The sequence below is a fragment of the Anas acuta genome, chromosome 4, assembly GCF_963932015.1.
Source record: "Anas acuta chromosome 4, bAnaAcu1.1, whole genome shotgun sequence".
Classification (NCBI taxonomy): Eukaryota; Metazoa; Chordata; class Aves; order Anseriformes; family Anatidae; genus Anas; species Anas acuta.
The window spans coordinates 33,513,556-33,518,626 of record NC_088982.1 but is presented as its reverse complement, the minus strand read 5'-3'; the positions used below and the strand labels follow the sequence as shown (position 1 = coordinate 33,518,626).

The 5,071-nt window shown below is 42.7% G+C and overlaps 1 long non-coding RNA gene across 1 annotated transcript; it reads left to right on the top strand.

Annotated features, from left to right (window-relative positions):
• The first annotated feature begins 902 nt into the window (after positions 1-902).
• LOC137855946 (uncharacterized) lies at positions 903-4,610 on the top strand. The gene is made up of 2 exons (XR_011096075.1): positions 903-1,073; positions 2,278-4,610. It is a non-coding gene; the product is annotated as an uncharacterized lncRNA (long non-coding RNA).
• The last annotated feature ends 461 nt before the right edge of the window (positions 4,611-5,071 follow it).

The following is a 5,071-nucleotide window of genomic DNA, read 5'->3' as shown; positions in this document are numbered from 1 at the left end:
ACTAAGGAGTGATTCCTCAGTGACATGAAAACTTCTGCCTCTGTGAGCCACAAAGAAGCAAGTGCTGAGTAGAAGTAACAGGGAACTTCAACCTGCACTGGCTGTAATCCAGACTCCAAAGCAATGCACCCAAACAAGACACTCCCTTTCTTCCCCTAAAAGCAAAATCATTACTTTTTTTTTTTTTTTTTTTCTTGTTTAGAATAAAATCGGGCTTTTAGGAAAAGCATTACCCAAGGACAATGCCAGGTTCTCCCTGAAGATGTTTGATTACTATCTCCTCTTGAGATGCGATGAGACGAGACACATCTCTGCCACACATCTTCCCTTCCATGCAAATTTTAGGAATTTTGAAGCCCAAGTCTGCACATCTGAATTAAAAGGAATCAAGCACACTATTTAAGCAGTAAAGTATCTGGTCTGTAGCTGGAGACTTCTTCGTTCAGATCTTGTTGTACCAATATTCTTTATTTCCTTTTTCTATTGTCTTCTTCACTGCCATATCATCTCAGTGTTGTACCATGTGTTCCTTTTAGCAATCTTTACCTAGAAAAAACAACCATCTTCTGGTTTCTGCCAAACTTCATTCCAGTAGCATGTGCGCTGATGACCTGTGCTCGTTCCTCAGCTTTAATAATCCCTAAAAGTTATGTTCCTGCCCTAAATAATGCATTACTCTCTTTATTACTCTTTTTTTTTCTTTCTTTCTTTCTAGTTTAGCTCCTTTGCCAAAGGTTATATGTGGTTGATCAGATGCTTGGTAAACAAATGTTACTGTCAGTCTCAGTTCACTTCTGAGTAAGAGAAGCCCCCACAAGCCGGCCGATGCACCAGTGTACAGGCGGAACCAGCGGTTAGACTGATATTGTTTTATTTTAAGAAGCCTCTTTGCAGACCCACTTGCTTCCTACCCCAAAGAAATGCAGCACTGCAGACATGAGCTTTTCTCTTCAAACCATTGGTAAAGGCAAATGGTTTAATCATATTTTTTTTCCTTTGCACAGCTTTCATTTCAGAACTGACATTTGCATTTTATGGATGAGTAATTCGGAGGGAGAATGCACACTAAAAAGGTAAGACTACAGAACAGTGTCTGCTTGGCTTTGGGAAGACTCTAGCCCTTATTTAAGCTGATGTTCCTGCTTTGTATTTCTATGCTGAACCTGTCGAAGTGCACATGTGCAGATCAGTGTATTCTGGATTAAGAGTGATAGGTCCCAGTACAATTTGTCCATTTTTATTTTTCCTTGGGTAGGTTGCCAAAGAGAGGAAGATGTTGTGCTGCTGATAACTTCTTCCAAATATTTAATTGTAGGATGTAGAAGCAGATTTTTCCCAGCACAGAAATTCTTCCTGCATATTTCTGATATGGAACAATAGTCCAGTGGATCCTGTAAATCTTTCTATTCCTAATGTCAGTTTGTCCAGTCTGAATATTAGACAGGTCTCTGCCTCTCACATGCCCTTCCAGCAAAGCCTTTCCTCCTTCATTATTTAATCAGAAAAGGATTACATTTGGGAAACTGCAAGAGGACCCCTTCCTTAGGCAGCTTTGACCAACTCCTCAAGACACAAGACAGTCCTGTAACACCCCTCCACATCCTGTAATTTTAAAGATCCTTCTCCTTCTAGTTGAAGCTATACCTTCTGCTCTTTAGGCCTCGGCTTACCTCTGAAAAAAAAATAATTCTTAATGGGAGTTGGCTAACTCAAAGTGAAATCCTAGTGAAGATAAGGCAGAGGCTGGTTTTCCCCTAAGCTAGCATTAAGGTCTTTGGAGTGGCAACATGATAATATCAAATGGTTGCACAGTATTTTCATGCTTCTTGATTTTTGATGGATACAAAGATGCAGCTAGCCTCTGTGCAGCGTTAATCAGCAGAATTGCATAGCCCAAATCCGTCTGACATCCTCAGCTGCCCACACAAGTCACCCTGGACTTGTATGCTGCTCCCAGGAATTAAGCAGGAGCCCAGCCTCAAGCTTCTGCTCCCTGCTGCAGCTGACATGACAAAATCTGCTTTGGCCCTGACCCTGTTTGCCCCAGGCCAGTAACACTGTGAGCAAAAACTTCCTCGGTCATCTCCAGCTGCTTTTGCATCCCGTCCGCTGGTACCGGGCAATTCCACTGCTGCTTAGAAAGAACATCTTAATCGAGGATAGCTGAAGCAAAGGCAGACGGCCACCCCGTATGTCCCCGAATATTTCTGCAGAGCACTCCCTAAAGGGCAATTTTTTCCATTTCTAAAAACAAGAATCCTGCTCTTCTTATTCTAGGTCACTCACAGAACCACACAGATAACAGATCTCAGCAAAATGTCACTGAAAATAAAGTCCGGGGTTTTCAGAGCAGTGCTTCTGAAGTTAGGCACTTTATTGAGGTGTCAACGTGCAGGGGACAATTTCTGCATGCAATTTCCAAGCCTTCCTTTTGAAAGCATTGGCCCAAGCAGCACCGTTATACTTGGATATTCGACAGGCGAGCAGTCTGAGCGCTGAGACTGGGAGAGGAAGACTGCAGTGGTCAGTTTAAAGGGTGATTTGCCAAATAGGATGGAGCAGAGGCCACACCTCAACATTGCTATTTTCTGACTGCCTGTGGCCGCTCAGGACTGAGTCACCTAACCCACAGCTGCCCGTGCAAAGCAGCCAGCTTGTGGGCTGGAAAACAGCAGGTGGGCTTTTATCCCAAAACATCCATCCCTCTTTGCTCCCTGCTCCACCAGGACCGAAACCTTTGTTGCAGCTGAGCAGCTGGCCGAGAAGAGGGCCTGAACACGCACAACGTACCACATGCAAGGGAAAATTCTGCAACACGTAGGGCTGATCGTTGGCTGCATCGTAGCTTCTGTTTGGCACCTGATCGGTGCTTTCCTACCATCTCCTCCATGGTTCAAAAGCCAAAGCTGGGGGAAAATTCAACACTCACTATCTTCATCGGCCAGCCCGTAAAATAACCGCCTTTGGCTGAAAAAAATGATGATTACTGAGCCATAATCACAACACCCTTTTTTTTTTAAAGAACAGTTTAGCTTCAAGGCCCGATTCCATCTGTGACTATGGAAGCTGTTCTGTGTCCTGGCATGCAGGAGGAAAAAAATGTAGACGTGTTTCCACTTTTCTCTGTGCTCACTTGAATAACGGGACCAAGGTCAAACAACCTCAGACAGAAGGAAAAACGATCACTGAACAGAAGTGGAAATGTGAAATACGTCAGATGATATTCTTTTTTTTTTTGTCGTCAGAGGTGCTCGGGGATTGTGGCCGCCAAGAAGAGAATAGACAGGCAGTCTGCAGAACGGGAGATTTCTGACGGTGAAGTCCTATTGGGGTTTTTTGGGACAGTTACATATAAGACACCAAAGGAATGGCTCAGAACTACTATCCCCACCTACAGTGTTTCTTTTCCTCTTCATTTACGGTAACAATGTTCAGGCAACAGTTTGTTTTTTTCAGTTCCCACTTACTATTCATTGCGAAACTTGGTAAGATTGGCCATGTTTTAATGTGACTCCACAAGTATACAGATAAACACATCTTTCTTCAACAGCTTCCTTCTATTTACAAACCTATTGCATCGTTTGGGTCATTCCTTGAGGCACATAGCATGGTTGGCTTCATTCTGTCCTAAACCTTCTGCTATTCCTCTCACTTGATTCCTGTGTATAGAAAACATACACAAGTGTTTTCTGATACTTTGCCGAACGGCTTAAACACTGAGTATCAAAACTGACTGCAGAAATCTTCATCCCGGGTACTGCAGGTGACTTGGTGATAGGCATGATTTGGAGCAAAGGGCTGATCTGTAAGAACAAATATTCAAGGTAAAACTCCATGGGACAAAAGCAGCAGCAGCAGCATGGCAAACTACAAAATCAAGTTACAATCTGAAGCATTGCAGAGTTTTTAATGGAAGTAATTAGCTTGAAATGAAAGCTTCTACCTTAAGTCAGATTATATGTGCACAGGAAAGGGATTCATTCGGTTATGCTGCAGAACCTTTCCAAATTGCACTGCACTGCTGCTATTCCTTTTCCTTAGTAGCTGCAAAATAATTTATTTTAGGTTATCCAGGGCTTAAGTTCACAGAAGAACGCATTTAAGTTGACTTCACAGTCATCAAAGTTTAGCGGCTTTATTGAATTCAAGCAAGAACCGCATGGAATATCTGAGTCCGAGGCTGATAAACGAAACTTGACCTTCTACGGTACCAGCCAAGTAAAAACCCCTCTTAATGTCACTTCCAGCTGCAGTAGATAGATATCGTTTTTAAAGCAATCTTGAACAAGAATTTGTGATGTCTGACAACTTTTTCAATATCCGGGAATTACCCGCTGCTGGAAAACTTTCTGCTGGCTGAACATTGCTTTGGTAGACAGGTTTGTCTTTGACTGCGGTTAAGGACAAATTTACAAAGTATCTCTCTATATACTGAGGAGCAAATTTTATCCTCAGAAATTCAAGCGTGTGAGCAAATCAGAGTTTGAATAACAATCTACTGTATGGGAGTGCATTATAAAAAAAAAAAAATTATAAAATGGTACAAGTGAGTGAAGATCAGCCTACATTTCTATATTATAACTTCATTAAATGAAGATATTCTAAAAAGCTCCCATTATGCTGTCTTGTTCTTATCTGCTCCTTTTAAAACGCTGCCTTATCACTGTTCACATGCTCGATATTCTCGGTGGTAGTTCCAGAGTCCAGGTTTAGTCATAGCTTATTCATTATTTGATGCTGAAGGGGTACATTTATAAGCAAAAGACATCACCTGGGCACCCATGAAAACAAGGTGTGAACGTCCTCGTGCTTGCTTAAGCCACAAAACAGCCCAAGTTTGCACGCTGACACTTGCGTTTTGAAAACACAGGCAGTGAACAAATTGACACCAGCATGCACCCAGGAGCTAGCACTTGTGACCACAGTGCCCACCAAGGTTTCTGAAGGTGCAGGTTTTGACACTTGCACATGTAGAGTTGTCTACTGACAGCTTCTGGATATTCCCAGCTCTCCAGCTGCTGAGGAAAGCGGCACTGACATGCACATGAGAAACAGCAGTGCTTGTGGTGCT